Source organism: Pinus tabuliformis, chromosome 5_2 (assembly GCF_031772625.1).
Source record: "Pinus tabuliformis cultivar Carrire ecotype Pingquan chromosome 5_2, CPIR1, whole genome shotgun sequence".
Taxonomy (NCBI): Eukaryota; Viridiplantae; Streptophyta; class Pinopsida; order Pinales; family Pinaceae; genus Pinus; species Pinus tabuliformis.
The window spans coordinates 120,637,977-120,655,539 of NC_142306.1; the positions used below are offsets into that span (position 1 = coordinate 120,637,977).

Consider the following 17,563-nt stretch of genomic DNA (forward strand, 5'->3'; position numbering starts at 1 on the left):
GAGGAACCACACCAACCCATCCCGAACTTGGTGGTTAAACTTGACTGCAGTGACGATACTGTAGGGGAAGCCCTGCGGGAAAATAACTTGGTTCTAGGATGATAAAAAGATTAATGCCTCTTCTCATTAGAAGGTCGTCTTCTTTGAAACCCATTTCTTGCATATTTTCTTTCCCACTCCACACTTTACTTTTATTTGAAACGCAATACCTGCGCTCGCTCATAGCGATGCGATAAATTTGCTTCTGCATCCTCTTACCCTGAAGAGAGGAATCCCTTCCTTTTGGGAGGGACTCCTGGGAACGAATCCAGCGGAGACGGGGCCTGTAGCTCAGAGGATTAGAGCACGTGGCTACGAACCACGGTGTCGGGGGTTCGAATCCCTCCTTGCCCACCCAAAAGGGGACAAAAGGGAGGCCTTTCGGGGGTAGGGAGGTTATGATTGGGATAGCGGATGCAAAGCTATGGAACTTAGTCTTCAGAAAGGGTCATTTATCAAAAATGATACCCAGTACATCCGAGAGTAACCAGCATATTTGTGTCTGACCTCCTATAAATCTTCCTCATTATTAGATTTAGATTAGGGTTATAGAACGAGAGATTCTTCCAAATCCGAGGGAAAATATGAGGGAAAATAAATTGACAGCATGCAGGGATCCAATTCTGACTTCCAGGGAACGAACTTATAGTTCTAACAGCTGGTAACGGGTCAAGTGACTAGTAATGGGTCGAGCAAATAGAGGCCTCTTCACCTTCAGCTCTCAAAATGTCATCACATCAGGAGAACAATGGATTTGTTTCTCCGAACTTTTCAGTATTTCGAAGAGACCGTTGTTTCCATTTTGCCTTTCCCGGACGACTCCTATCTTGATCCTGTGGTGATTGTGCATTCATATCTTATGAACAAGGACAAGTAACATTTGACTTACTCCTAATGGTAAAAACGAGCTTTATTTTGAATAAAACGGATCTCCCCAAGTAGGATTCGAACCTACGACCAATCAGTTAACAGCCGACCGCTCTACCACTGAGCTACTGAGGAACAATGGAGGGTTCCCATATATGGGCAAGATTCTTGTTCTTTGGACCGACCCATGATCATCAATGTATAAACGAGAAACTCAATAAGGTTTTTTATCAACTCTTGGACACCCCACCCTAGAGGTATTGACCTATAAATACAATAGGATCTATAATTATTGCTACCATTCAATATTAGGTATTACTTAAAAAAAGAATAATTCGATTATATAGAACCTTGAAATAAAGAGATAACTTTTAGATTTAGATAAAGGAGGATTGGCGGTGAAAATAGCAGTTTACGGGAAAGGCGGAATCGGTAAATCAACAACTAGTTGTAATATCTCAGTCGCTCTAGCGAGACATGGTCAAAAAGTGTTACAGATTGGGTATGATCCCAAACACGATAGTACTTTTACTCTTATAGGATTTCTAATACCTACAATTATAGATACTTTACAATCCAAGGATTATCATTATGAGGATATTTGGTCCGAAGATGTAATTCACAAGGGTTATGGAGGGGTGGATTGTGTGGAAGTAGGGGGTCCACCCGCAGAAGCCGGGTGTGGAGGATATGTGGTGGGAGAAATTGTAAAGTTGTTAAAAGAATTAAATGCATTTTACGAATATGATATTATATTATTCGATGTATTAGGTGACGTGGTCTGTGGAGGTTTTGCCACTCCATTGAACTATGCAGATTATTGTGTTATTATTACAGATAATGGATTTGATGCATTATTTGCAGCTAATCGTATTACTACCTCTATAAGGGAAAAAGCTCGTACACATCCACTCCGATTAGCAGGCTTGGTGGGAAATCGTACATCTAGAAGAGATCTTATAAATAAATATGTAGAAGCCTGTCCAATGCCCGTAATAGAAGTATTACATATTATTGAGGATATCTGAGTTTCCAGAGTAAAGGATAAAACCTTATTTGAAATGGTTAGATCTGAACCATCCCTTAACTATGTTTGTAATTATTATCTAGGCATAGAAGATCAAATATTGTCCCAACCAGAAGGTATTGTCCTAAAAGAGATTCCAGATCGGGAATTATTCAGTTTACTCTCTGATCTTTATCTAAATCCCATTGGTGGTGGGGGACAAAAAAAAATAATAAGGAAAATTTACTTGGGTTTACGAGGATTTAGAATCAACAATTTCTCCACTTCTCCACAATTTGTTGTCAATTTGTTGACAATTTTATTATTTCTTGTTATCATTCTTTTGTGTTACTAGTCTTTTTATTCATTATTTCTTTTCCTTATTTATCCTTAGCCTTTTATTCCCTCCCTATTATGTCGACAAAAATTGTTGAAACTATAACGCTTGAATGTGAAACGGGCAATTATCATAGCTTTTGTCCTATTAGCTGTGTATCCTGGTTGTATCAAAAGATTGAAGACAGTTTCTTTTTGGTAGTGGGCACAAAAACATGTGGTTATTTTCTCCAAAATGCACTTGGAGTTATGATTTTTGCAGAACCCCGCTATGCAATGGCAGAATTAGAAGAAGGAGATATATCAGCCCATTTGAACGATTATGAGGAATTGAAAACGCTTTGTATTCGGATAAGAAAAGATAGAGACCCCAGCGTCATCATATGGATAGGCACCTGTACTACAGAAATAATAAAAATGGATTTGGAAGGTATGGCACCCAAATTGGAATATGAAATTGGAGTACCAATTCTAGTGGCAAGAGCAAATGGACTGGATTATGCTTTTACTCAGGGGGAAGATACTGTCTTAGCTGTAATGGCACATCGTTTTCCAGACCAAGAATTCCCCATTGGTGAATCAAAAGAAACTAAAACAAAATTATTCCCTTTTCCTCTTCTGAAGGAAAAGAATTTGGTGGAATATGCAAATCATCCTCCCTTAGTTATTTTTGGGTCTTTACCCTCGAATTTGGTTTCTCAACTTGATACAAAATTAAGATGCCAATTCATCAAGGTATCAGGTTGGTTGCCCGCTCAGAGATATGCCGATCTTCCATCACTGGGTGATGGAGTTTATGTTTGTGGGGTTAACCCATTTCTTAGTCGTACAACAACAACTTTGATAAGACGAAAAAAATGCGAATTAATCGTAGCTCCTTTTCCTATTGGTCCGGACAGAACGCGTGCTTGGATTGAAAGGATTTGTACTGTATTTGGTATTGAGGCCCAGAGTCTGGAGGAAAGAGAGGAACAAATATGGGAGAGTTTAAAAGATTATCTTGATTTGGTACGCGGAAAATCTATCTTTTTCATGGGAGATAATCTAATAGAAATATCTATAGTCAGATTCTTAATTAGATGTGGTATGATCGTTTATGAAATTGGTATAAGAATGTGTATGCCCATACCACGAATTGTAGAGAAACCAGACAATTCGAATCAGATACGACGTATGCGCAAGCTACAACCTGACTTAGCCATCACTGGAATGGCTCATGCTAACCCGTTAGGGGTGAGAGGAATTGGTACTAAATGGTCAGTTGAATTTACTTTTGCCCAGATTCATGGATTTGCCAATGTGAGAGATGTACTCGAGTTGGTTACTCGACCTCTATGATGTAACGAAAATTTAGATAACTTGGATCGGACCACCCTGGTTCGAAAGAACAACGAGTTATATACCAGTACTCATGTTAAATAAGATAACAGATAATATATATTAATAGCATATGCAATATCCAGATATTAGAATATTTCTTATAAATCAATTATGTTAAATCGAATATTTCTTTATATAATATAAAACCTATTTCTATACTTAGAAATAATATATATGATAAAATCATAAATTTATCAAAATAATTCTTTGATCAAGATCAAAGGGAGTTTTAATATGATAAAAGTACTTGGTCTACTATTGGGTCCATTATCCTCATGGGTAGAAGTTTCAGGTCCGATCATCATATTTGGGCTATATTATGGATTTCTTGCTACATTGCCTTTTGGTCCCTCTAAAATCTATTCCACGAGATCCTTCCTTTTGGGAAAACCTGGCTATGGTATAATAGCCATAAGTGGTTCTATTACGGGACAATTAATAGGATTTTTATCCATGTATTATTCGCCCATCTATGCAGCGCTGTGGAAACCTTATGCAATAACTTTATTAGTCGTACCATATATGTTCTTTCGTTTTTTCCAAATAATGGACAAACCTTCAAGTTCTGAATCTCCGCACCTCATGAATTCGATCAACAATCCAAAAGTTCTAAGTCTATTTATGGATGGTCTAATTCTTCAATTGTTGAATCCCCTTCTTTTAGAAAATATCGTATTAACAAGACTGGTGAACCTCTTTCTTTTTCGTTACAGCCCTAGTATATCCTTTATGATAAGTGGTCTTTGCGGTTGGTTGGGCGGTCATATTCTATTAACAATTTTTATAAAATGGGTATCTTTCCGTATAGATCGTAATTCACTTATCGATAATACATTATTAAGACATTATATCAATCGAACCTTTAGTTTACTTATTCTTTGTTATTGTTCGTTCTATTTGGGTAGAGCCCCATTACCTTTTCTTAAAGGTAAAAATTATGAAGACAAAAATGGCCGCTCTGTGACTATGGCTAGAGATGAACGCTCCGTGGCTATGGCTAGAAAAAACCGCTCTGTGGCTATAGATCCACAAAAACTTCAAGAACTTATAAAAGAAGAAAAGTTCTTCTGGCAGAAACCATGGCCCATTATGTGCTTTGATCATAATAGGGTTTATCAACCGATATGATATATTGGAAATAGCCCATTTACTCGACTAGGTCCTGTGAGGACTGAAGTCTCTCAATATTTTTTTGGTGCATACTGAAGTGATGGAAAAAAAGAATCTCTTTTACGTTTTTACCTAGTGTATTGGTCCTTGGGGAAAAGCTCGGTGAATATAGAGTTTTTTTATATACTTCTTGCTCATCTGAGGATCCTTATTATAGATGGAATCATACCATGAAAAGAAAAAGAGATTCTTTAGGGAATGAATTTTTGGATCGAGTGAAAGCTCTAAGCCATGGATCTCCCGCTGAAAATGTTATAGAAAGGAGAGTGAAATTCTCCAATTCTAAGGGGGATTCTTTTACTAAAATGTATGATCCATTCCTTAATGGGGCATTCCATGGAACAATAAACCAATTTGAGTCCCCCCAAATGCTGAACGATTCGATCATTTCGAATCTTTCGGATTTCATAGAGATATCTATGAAAGGCCCTAAAGAGGGATTCCCGAATGATCCACTTGGGTATGGGTACCATATCTCTTATCTTTGGCAGGAATTGGAACACAAAAGCTTTCCACTACCCTGGGAGCCCTTACCTACAGATACTATTCGTTCGCTTGTCCCGGTCACTATATCCTCTAATCCCAGAACTCCTCAACCCAAATATGCTTTAAATAGATTTAAATTGAAAATGTTCTCTGATATGATCCAGATCCCAGAAATAAATCCACCATATTGGTTGGCATTAGCCTTGAGATCATCCAATATAAATATCCCACGGCAAATAGCTAGATGTAATGGACTGATCTACACAAACTATTTAGTTTATGCTTACACCCGATTTGACCATCTTATAAAACCTTCGCCCGCAGGTATCATAAAAATGGAATTGATTCTTTATATGTTTAAGAAGGAATATCTTTTCGTTTACGAGAATTTGTGTTTCCTTTTCGAGTGTTTGGCACAATATGAGTGGACAATACTACGAATGTCTTGCAGGATTATACCTCCGGATAGGCGTGATTCAATGGAAAAGAAAGATTTTATTGCCCTTTACAGGGAAATACTATTAAATGAACCTCTCCAAATTAGAGAAATTCGGAAACATGTGCCTCAATGGTCATCTGGTTTGATGATAGGTGAATATGATGACGTAGACCCAGTTCTATTATCATCGAATAGGATTCTTTCAAGAAAGGTCAAAGATACAATGACCTTTGATATTGGGAAAAGACGAATAGGAGTAGTTCAAAACCATTATTCTGCCAAGGCAGATTATCGTCAGAACTTAATCCAAGGATCCATACGTGCTAAAAGACGGAAAATTATGATATGGAAGAGGATACAATTGAATGTACATTCCCTTTTCTTTTTGAAAAGAAAAGAAATACCTGCTTATCCTAAAGATTATTATGACACGTTCGATTCTAGTAGAGTGGATAAGGAACAAATCGAGGAAGAAGTTAGGGAAAAAATCCAGAGAGTCGAAGATCCATTATCCCAGCAGACAATTGCTGAGTCCTTATGTTTAACGTGGCTAGAATTGCACTATTTCAGAGGTTTATTATTAATGGATCAAGCAAATATTAGAAAAAATATTATATTACCATCACTTATTATAGCCAAAAATATGGGTCGTATTTTATTATTTCAAGTCCCCGAATTTTACAAAGATTGGGAAGAAATGAGGAGAGAAATGCATGTCATATGTGCTTCTGATGGTACCGAATTGTCTGAAAAAACATTCCCAGACAAATGGGAAACACAAGGTATGCAGATAAAGCTTCTATTTCCTTTTCGTTTGAAGCCTTGGCATAGATCCAAACCCCAATCTGCAAAAAGATTGCATTGGAGTTATTTAACGACCTTTGGATTAGAAACTGACATACCTTTCGGTGATCCAAACTCAAAGCTAGGAATTTTTTCCAAATTTTTAAACCCATCTTCAAAAAAGTGAAGAGACAATTGATGGGATCTATAGGAATAAGACGCGTTCCACGAGTTGGATATATAGACAAGAGTGAACTTAATGACCGGATACAAAATAAATTACTAAGTGAGACTACCCCTATGGGTAGTGCAAATGATTCATCCGAAGTTAATGATCAATTTGGATATGAAACCAAAACAATTAATGTGAAAGATCAAGATGATTGGACGACCAGAATGAAAGAGCGGATCGAATCTATCACGATCATAAATAGCTCTCCTATAACTGGAATGTCTTTGGTGGATTAAGCGATTCATACCAGATCAAAGGGAAGTTTTAACATATTGGGATCAACATTAAAAAAACGATTGGTTCAGATTCGGCGAATACCTGGTTTATTTCGAAATAAAAGTGTACAATTAATCCGAAAAAGGTTCTATTCAATGAATTTTTTTATCAAAAGAATGGACCAAAGAATGGACCGAGATCTCTTACCAAGTGTTATTAATTTCATTGCGTCAAATATCAAATTTTGGATTCAATCCGCTTGGATTTGATCCATGAGGAATATAACAACAATTTACGGACGAATATTCATTATCAATAAAGATATTTCAAGAATCAATAGAGGTAAAATTACCAACTACTATTCAATCAACGAAAAAATACATGATTTTGAAATTCATCCTGATCGAAACATGTTCTCAATGTCCCAAGCATATATATTTCACAAGATATGGCAAATAAGGGCATTAGGTATACAAAGAATATTGGATCACGAAAAACCACAAGATCTGAAAGAGAATGACTGGAAACAATGGTTGAGATGTTTTGACCGGTACAATTTATCCCCACAGATATGGTCTAGGATAAACCCAAATAAATGTAGAAATATAGTAAATAAGCAATGTACGTGTTATGAAGAACGATTCGTTCCTTATGAATAACAAGAAGATTCTATATTTTCGACTGTGATGGAACCTTTTTTGGGACTACTTCGGAAAATGAACAAACGTTACAGATACGATCTCTTATCATATAGTTATCTCAATTCTACAAAAGGTTCGGATATTCTCAATTTGACAGATATTCCTGGACCACCAGTACAACCTGCTATACCAGATGAGCGGGACATTACCGATCATGAAGGAATTCTTAAGGAAAAGTTTATTAATGATATTATTAAGGAGGATTGGAAGGGTGCCGATTTCAATATCGTGAGTGGTTCTCGTTCTACTGTTGATATTTACGATGCTATACGTTCTTGTGATTACGATCATACAACAAGTATTGACAGGCAAAAGAAAAATATTGATCTTATTACGAATGAACAGGGGATTGACGAGACGCGAAGAGAAAATGTTGGCATTATGGATTCTCCGAAAATCGAGAAGAGAATATCCCAATTAGATCTCAATTTCTGGTTATTCCCGGAACTTTCGGGAATAAAGAACATATATTATGAAACTAAATCGAAATTCATACCAGGAAATTCACTTTTACGGGAAGAACGAGAGCGGAAAAAGATAGAGGAAGAAGAACGGAAGGAAACAACAAATGTTCTAGAACAAATAATAGGTATTAGATCAAATGTTAAGAACAAACAAGTAGAAGATGGTCAAGTAGAACATCAAGATGGTCAAGATCAAGATGGTCAAGTAGAAGATCAACAAACTGATGGAAAGAAAAAAACTAATAAAGGTCTTTTTCAATGCAAAGTAGTAGACGTTCTAGGGAAAAAACGTTTCTTCTATCTGGGGAATATTTGCAGGGTTATGTCCAGAATGAAGGATCCGGGAACATATCTTCGGATCTAAGAGGGAAATATTGACCTGAGTCTAATGGACTTTTGCATTGCTATTCAGAAGAATAGCAGTGCAAATAAAATATCGAAAGAACTTGCTCTTCAGAGGAATGTTCAGGGAAAGGTACGCAATGACAATGAAATAAGGGAAGATAAGAAAATAATGGTCTTCCAACCATATCGTTTATCAAGCATAGTGGATGACCAATTCCTGATGTATAAAATCGTAAGTATTTCATTGAAGTTTAAAAAAGAGCCGGAGAATGGATAGATGGAGATTTTTATGATGGATCTGTGCAACGCGGGAAAATTCTGGGGGATGAAAAAAAGATTTTTAGTTCCCTCAATTTAGAAGATATTTTGCTTCCAAAATGTCGTAGAGAATTTCGAATCTTGAATCGGTTTGATCTGGAGAATGATCATGTAGGATTTTCCATGGAAAAGACATACAAAATGATGAAGAACTCATGGGAAGAGACCAACATCTTAGCGTAGATACAACACAAATAATTAAACGTTTTCGTAAAAAAAAAGAATGGATTGATTCAATGGAGTTTCAGGATATGGCAAAAATTGAACCAATCTGTTCGTTCCGTTTCATCAATGTGAAAAGATTCTACATATTTTATCATATTTTGCCATAGGTTAAAACCAGATGTTCCTCCAAGAAGATAGGAAGAATCCGGCCATTTTTTCTTAAATGGTCGGATGGAACGAATCATAATTATTATATGAACCATGAAAATGAAAGAATGGATCTAATTCTTTTTTCTGACTTGAAAAAAATTAAGCCCTAGAAAAATTTGTGTTTTCTTTATGATCAATAATTTGTCCATTAGTTCATATCTGATTCCCGATAAATAGAGAGGATCTGTTGAATCTCAGGTATTTTATTTAACCAATCGGGTCCTAAGACTTACCCAGCATCTGCAATTGCACGGAAGAGACTATTCATCCCAAAGGGGTTTGTGGAAAATTTTGAGCAAACGTAAGCAACTTCTGGTTTATCTATCCAAGAGGGATAAACTTCGTTACGATGATTTAATTGGTCAATTGGGTATCCGTGGGCTAAAAACCCGTTAATTTCGAAGTTTTCAATTCCAATCCAATTTTTAGAGATCCAGGATCCAGTCGTTGTTTTTTGTTTTTATTTTTCTCATTTATAAAACGAATCGAAGAGGGGTTACACATGATCATGCTTGCTGAAAGACCCCCTGATGGTAAGTATGGGTCCTCATTATCCATCGATACACGTTGTTCTTCGACTTATTGCTAGATGGTAAAGTTTTATTGGCTGTGAACCTCTATCAGATTATTTACATAGGGGGGGTAGGAAGCAAATTGTTTAGAACCGAACAATATCTCCCCTATGTAACGCAATGGGATTATTGCGCTACTATGTTCGCAGAGGCAATAAAGGTAAATGCGCCGAAAAGATCGATCGGGAAATATGTATCCCAAAGGGCTAGCTATAGCAGAGTGATTATGCTAAAGTTGGGTCGTATAGTTTTTTTTTATAGCCTGGTTTTTTTCATGGCGAATATCGATGCTCAAACTTTTTATTCTTATATTTTCCAAAAACTCCATTCTCTTCTATTTTTGGAGATAGGGACATGATATATGATCTATTTCTGCTACAGGTATGCGAATGATGCATAATCATTATATCACATGAATCGTTTACCTATGACTATTAAATCTCCTTATAAAAAATGGATCTCCCATCCTCGATTTCGTGGATGAATACACTTCGGATTCTTTCAAAGTATTGCTTGTGGAGTATGCGTTTATGCCTGATTAATCCACCTGTTGTTGATTGGAAAAACGAACGATTGGTAATTTATAGTATTTATTCTGGAATTTGCATCTTTTGTGGAAATTGTGTTGAGTATTGTTCATCAAATTTTCTTTTTATGATTGAAGAATATGAAATTCCAACCTATGTATGATCGTCATGAATGAAATTATGATTATATTGCTCCGGGGCATTTACCAATATCGGTGATCGAAGATTCGAGAATTAAAACAATTCAAAGTTTAACTTGTCTGTCCGAAGGAACTATGGACGAACATTCTAACCGATTAAATAATTTCTACCAATTCTTCAGATTCAGTTTGGATTCGATCAGAGAGGACCGATGGGTCGAGACCATACCTTTTTTCCGGAAGGATCATAAATGAGGATCAAGATATTTATAATTTGATTAAGAATGTCACATGTATTATTGATCAGAGTCTATTATCAACCAATGGAATTATAGACCAGTTCATGTAATTCCCAGATCCATTGAAATACAAATATTTCAATCCGATTAGGTATGTGGATAAGGTCACTTTTTTTTTTTAGTGAATGCGATCATGAGTCAGAATATTGGAAATTCTCGCGCACATAATGAATCCACCTGGATATCTTTTTCGTCTAATAAGTATGATGAGAAGTATAATTCTATTCCTGATCTTATAATAGAAGATCATTAGATAATGGAAAATAAAAAACTAAATATAACTTTTGTATCTGAGAAGATAAAGGTATAAGGGGTTGATCTATTATGCTCGAGCATACACTTATTCGAGTTCGAGGTGCTTTCTTCATTATCTATTGGTATTACGAGTCGAAACATGGTTAGAGCACTTATGTGTCGCCAATACTGCATACGGTCGATTCAAATTCAGTAGCATATTCGGATTATCTTAAAATATAGCCGGCCAGGGGCATCTTATCGATCTTTGTTATAGCTATTGTAGACGCTGAAACAGCTATTTTATCAGCTACTGACATCGTATCATATAATCAATTCGTATCGATCAATTTCATTTGTCGAAATGGTGATGAAGTATCGTATATCGGTATATCTATACCTTATCAAAAAATAAGGTATATCTCAGAAGATATATCTATTCTATATGACCAGAATCTATCAAAATCTCTATAGTATTACGGTCGATCAAAAACATGATTGATCCATATAAAAATCATTAGGAAAATTACCTGTCATGATTGGACCATATATGGGGTGATCTGGAGGGATCAAAATGATCCAAAAAATATAGATCGGTTCCAAATATAATGGAGATTACAATTATTGATTCGTTTTATATTCATAATATCCCGTTATTAGCCATCTTTATTGGGCATATATTAGAAGATTTGGCTATATATGATCTTATCAAATTAAAACTTTTTACTAACTAATGGAGATCCAATGGCACATTCGGTCAAAATTTATGATACATGTATTGGTTGTACCCAATGCGTACGAGCTTGTCCCACAGATGTATTGGAAATGATACCTTGGGAAGGATGTAAAGCTAAGCAAATTGCTTCTGCTCCAAGAACAGAAGACTGCGCAGGTTGTAAGCGGTGTGAATCCGCTTGTCCAACAGATTTCTTGAGTGTACGTGTTTATTTATGGCATGAGACAACGCGCAGTATGGGTCTAGCTTACTGATCAATATGCACAATAAAAAAGGTTAAATTCATTTCATATTAATATTTTTTTTATCCACTGATTGATAAAAACCCATACTTGATCCAAGATCTCAAGTATGGGTTTTTATCAATCAGTGGAGATGCAAAGTATCTTCTATAATGAGCGAATTACCTTGGCTCGCTCAACTATAATTGTTGGTTCGCCTATATCTGGGGTTCCTTAGTCCCATTATTTCCCACCCATAGAAGGAGGGAATGATCTGATTCGATGGTATACTCTAGGTATTTGTTTACTCTAACTCCTTTTCATTATATATACATTCCGTCCATTACCATTTCCAATTTGATAAATTATTGATCCAATTGAAAGAATAAAGAGTATAACTGGACTTATTGATTTTCATTAGAGAATGGGAATTGATGGATTTTCCATCGGACCTATTTGACAGGATTTGTTACCACTTTGGCCATTTCTGTTGCTTGGCCAATTACTCAAAATCCTCGATTGTTGCATTTACTGATGTTAGCAATATACAGTAGCCAATTATCCTCGATATATTATACCTTTATTTCCTATGCAGGAACTGGAATAAATTTTCGTTCACCCACTTCTATCCGTACGGGGGGGGGAAGACATTTCTATTTGGCCACAATACACTGCGAGTAATTCTATCTTTCCGCTAATCGGAGCTTTAAGTATAGGTCTCTAGAGATTTGATAGACCAACATTAGGTTCAGGAATATTGGATAAGAAATAGTATTCTATTTAGGGTTCTTCATCGCTTATACAATGAAATCGCCAATTTTTTCACATACCAGGTTACCCTACATGGGTAAGCACATTATTATAGTACATGTATTCTTCAGTAGCCAGAGTTCCATTGAAAAAAGGGAATGGGTTAATTCAAACATGGAAATGCTACCTCCTACTCATTTTATATTTCTTTTCGCTGTGGTTGGTAATGATAGGAATGGTTCAAATTGTCTATGCAGCTCCAACTTCTCTGGTCAACAGAATTGGAAAAGGAGGATAGTCTTCAGTATCCCATATGGTTTTGTAATTATCGGTTCCACGACAGATACAGGTCTCAATGGATCCATCTGAAAATGATCTTTCATGAATCAATTGATGCGACATTTTTCTTCTTAGCGGGAACAAGTGACGATAGGATGCGTACTCTTCTTCTTGATGAAAGAAATGGTAGGTCTATACCAACTATGTCCAGTAGTTTTGAAATGGATTCTCTTGCATTGCCGGAAATCAGTGGTTTTGTGGCAGAATCTATGAGATTCTCTTCCCGATAAAAAAAATGACTGAATATTCTTCGACCTTTCAAATTGAATCATTGTTATTGCAATAGCGGCAATTGGAACAATATGAACTCCCATCCACTTGTTGTCTATGTTACATTGAATATTCTACATAAGTTGAAAATGTGACGAACTTTTATTTAACAGATTCTGGACCAAGAGATTTTTTCATCTTGATATGTCTCTTTCTACTCATAATAGGTAGGTATTGGTGCTTATCCTGCCTGATCCAGTTCTCTCTCTATTCAATTTTATTTTTTATCTTTTTAAATTTTAATGGAATGGAGCAAATGAAGGATTCGTCTTTCTTTTATTTGAATCTATTTTATTTGAATCTAATATAGTTCAAGTTATTTCAAGTAGTGATTCCATCATTCTATAATCACTACTTGAAATAACTTGTACCAGTTATTGATGTCACTTATCAATCACATAAAAGAACTGGATCGAATCTATCCTTCCTTTTCCTTCCAGGAATTCGGTCCATTTATGGTTCCAACCATCCATAGCTGTGTAACCCTATTCCTAATAGATTGACCCCCAAATAACGGATCCAAACTATAAAAAATCCTAAAGAAGCCACACTTGCTGGTTCCTCACCCTGCCAACCCTTATTCATTCTAGTATGCAGATAGATTGCGAATATGGTCCAAGTAATTAATGCCCAAGTCTCTTTTGGATCCCAGCTCCAATAAGATCCCCATGCTTCATTGGCCCATATTGCTCCAGAAAGAGTACCTATGGTTGAAAGAGAAAAACCGAGACCAATCGCACGATAACTCCAATGATCTAATTGTTTAATCAATTGACATTTACGATAATTCGTTGATGAAAAATAAACAGTGTATTGCAAATCACTTTTTTGCTTTTCATGTGAATAAAAATTTTCATTGGGAAGAATGGCTCGGGAAAATAAATTGTCCATCGCACCAAAAATAACCTGTCTATTTACTCCGGACATAATCACTAGAAGAGCTATGGATGCTAGGGATCCACATAAAAGGGTTGCATAGCTGAACAATATCATACTTACATGCATCATTGACCAATGAGATTGTAGCGCGGGTACTAACATTCCGGATCGTTGCATTTCCTCCGGAAGACCTAAAGTAGCAAACCCATGAGTTAACATAGCACTTGGCGCGGTGATTGCACCTAACCACCGATCATCTCGACTCCGTACTTCTAGAAGTATATGGAACACGGATGAACTCCAGGAAAGGAACATGAATGATTCATACAAATTACTCAACGGTAAATGTCCTGAATAAAGCCAACGATTAATTAATAATCCCGTTGTACAAAGAAAAGTAACTATCATGCCCTTTCCTCCCGAACTACTTAGTCCTTCAATTCGATAAACTAAGGTTCCCCAATAAATGAGAGTGACAACCAAAATGAGAGAAAAAGAGATGTGAGCCAATATATGTTCTAAAGTTATGAATATCATAATAAACTCATTTATTCGTTTTATTCCCGAATGAGATCTATGATGGAAAGATAGGATTGATCCATCACAATGAAAATAGATTGAACATATATTGTTACATAGGAAGAAGTGATTGATGAGATCTTCCTGGAAAAATACCGCCACTCGGATTTGAACCGAGATGCTCTCGCACTGCTTCCTAAGAGCAGCGTGTCTACCAATTTCACCATGGTGACTTCGTAGGGACCATACTAGCTTATTTACACCAGATCGTCAATGTTATGGAACGTGTCTAGCAGAGGGAGTGATCTGTGAATATAATATAAGTCCAAATAAGATCTAAGTTCGGGCATTAACATTTGAATCAATTTTATGTTGGTTGATAGTTATAACGGAGCATGGCGCAGCTTGGTAGCGCACCATCTTGGGGTGATGGAGGTCGTGGGTTCAGATCTCGTTGTTCCGAAAGAGAATGGGAAATAGTCACATGCGTTATCGTACAAAGAATATATGTAAATTTTCGCTTATTTCGCTTACGATGGGAAGAATCAGAATAGCTAGATTCCAAACAATAAATGGTTATACCATCACTTTATAATTTTTTTGATTGGATGGTTTGATTATATACATATCTAGAACGAAACTATGTTTCTAATCCATGATCTCCCATATGATTATTATCATGTTAGACTTTCCAATTTTAGGGGAGACATCCAAATATATTTATAGCTCCCTGTAATATTACATACAGGCTAATATTACCATCAATTTTAGATACATATGAGACTCGCACATCTACGTTGAACTTTCTCCCCATTTGAATTGAATAGTGTAAATCCATGAAAAGCAAATAGCCAAGATTATTGACAGAAGGTGTGTGCTCATTCCCAGTGGTCAAAAATAGGAAATCATTGCCAATAAAGAAATCCGCTTATAGTAAGCAGGGAACATTCATTTTCAGGTTATCCATATATAACCCGCATATCTATGTTATAAGCTGTTAATGAATGAATTGCTCCTATTTTGAGCTACTAAGATGTAGAAGGGGGTTTCATCAATAGGATCAAATTGCACTAGATTAGTCAACTCTTTTTATGTATCTCTGTCACAATGGTTTGGGCATTACGCATTATAAATGGTAGAGATACGAAGAAATATGATTACTTTTAGTTCTCCTAAAGGATTGAGCACTTCTTTTTATCCAACCATAAAGGAGGGAAAAAATGGGACCCAATAGGGGGATGAATCATTAGGAGGAGCAGAAACAGAAGAAGAATGAATCAAGATATCTGAAACTATAGTAATTATTCACCATAAAGCAATAACACGCATCTATTACGAAATGCATGAGCAATTCCATAATGAAATAATATCATCCCCATGCGTGATTCCATAGGTTCTCTTTATCTATAAATAATAATAAATTAATCCTAGTTTTGGATCGGAATGGATGGATTGGGATGTTGATAAGATTATGCTACATTTTCGGTAGCATAATGGTAATGCTGAAGTTCATTCGGGATCCTTAAAAAAAAGGATTAACTCTAATCCCTTTCTAGTGGGAAGGCAAAATGGATAGAAGAATGGTTTATAAATTCATCATTTATCCAGATTGGCTGAAGGAAAGTACTGTAGTGGAACTAATTAATGACTGTGTCCTTTTTGTACGACCACCCTTGGGAGTACTCGAATAAAATGATTTTGCATCACTGTTCTCCAGGGTCCTGGAGGGTGGTGTCGTATATTCGCTCGTGTTGTGATACGGATCATCCAAATCAATTGCTGTCAATTTTGATTCGGATGATCCAGAGGAATCATCATTGACTATGCAATAAAAACTTTTCGAATGACCGGTGGAGATAGATTTAGCTAAAGAAAAATCTTTTATTGCAGCCCGATATGCTTTTCCCTTCCGAACATTTTTACAAATTTTTTTTTTTGATCTAGAAGTATGCTTTTTTGGAACTGCCATAAGGAACAATGGGGTTAATTCATATATTGTGATGTGAAAGACATCTTATGTATTTCATTTATTCATTTCTCTCGTAGATAGATAACTCTGCATATTCTTTATCTAAATATGCTACAAATTGAATCAATCCATTCTCTCGACAAAAACGTTAAAATAATAATGGAATCTACCAATTTAAATTGAAAGGTCAATTTTCATGATATATTTTCATATATTTTATATGATATATTCATATAAATATCGATCTTCAAATTGATATATTTCTCATCATTTTCCGAATGAGTTTCGCTCGGTCCTTGATTCTTCGAGATAATCTCATCCTTCTTGTTTGTGTTCTTGCCATATCCTGAATTTAAACTAATGGGATCAAAATCTCGATTGTAATATCTTTTCAATTGGAAAGATAGTAAAAGATGAGGAAATCTCAACCAATTTTGAGTGAAAGGCTTTAAATATTCTTCCGGTGTTTCATTTCCAAGTTCCATAAAGTTATGGATAGGAAAGAGTTTAATTGAATAGAAATTTTTTCTATCAATCATGCTACTTTGATGATTGAAGCGATATATGAGGATCGATAATGTAAGTACTACTATACCTTTGACCAAAAAATATGGAAGGGCTTACATTAGGTTTAGGGATAATCAGGCTCGAACTGATGACTTCCACCATGTCAAGGTGACACTCTACCACTGAGTTATATCCCTTCCCTACTCTCATATGGAAGGAGAACTGACTTATGAATAATAACTTACCAAAGGGTTGAGAGACTCAACACAACTATCCCACTATTTTATCTCGAACAACTTGAAGCCAGACCTTCCTTCTTTTCGCACTACTACGAAAAAAAAATTGGAGCCTATTCTGAGTGAATCCTGTCGAAAGTAGTATTTCCTAATGATTCGAATCATAACATATGGTCCCGTAAAATCAGTAATATTTTACCTATCTTGA

General features: G+C 35.9%; 3 non-coding genes across 3 annotated transcripts; 1 reads left to right on the forward strand and 2 right to left on the reverse strand.

The window, feature by feature from the left end:
* The first annotated feature begins 319 nt into the window (after positions 1-319).
* Positions 320-393, forward strand: TRNAR-ACG (transfer RNA arginine (anticodon ACG)). Its single transcript has one exon. It is a non-coding gene; the product is annotated as a tRNA-Arg (tRNA).
* Positions 394-969: 576 nt separating this feature from the next.
* On the reverse strand, positions 970-1,041 carry TRNAN-GUU (transfer RNA asparagine (anticodon GUU)). Its single transcript has one exon. It is a non-coding gene; the product is annotated as a tRNA-Asn (tRNA).
* Positions 1,042-17,244: 16,203 nt separating this feature from the next.
* TRNAV-GAC (transfer RNA valine (anticodon GAC)) lies at positions 17,245-17,316 on the reverse strand. The gene has a single exon. It is a non-coding gene; the product is annotated as a tRNA-Val (tRNA).
* Positions 17,317-17,563: the final 247 nt, after the last annotated feature.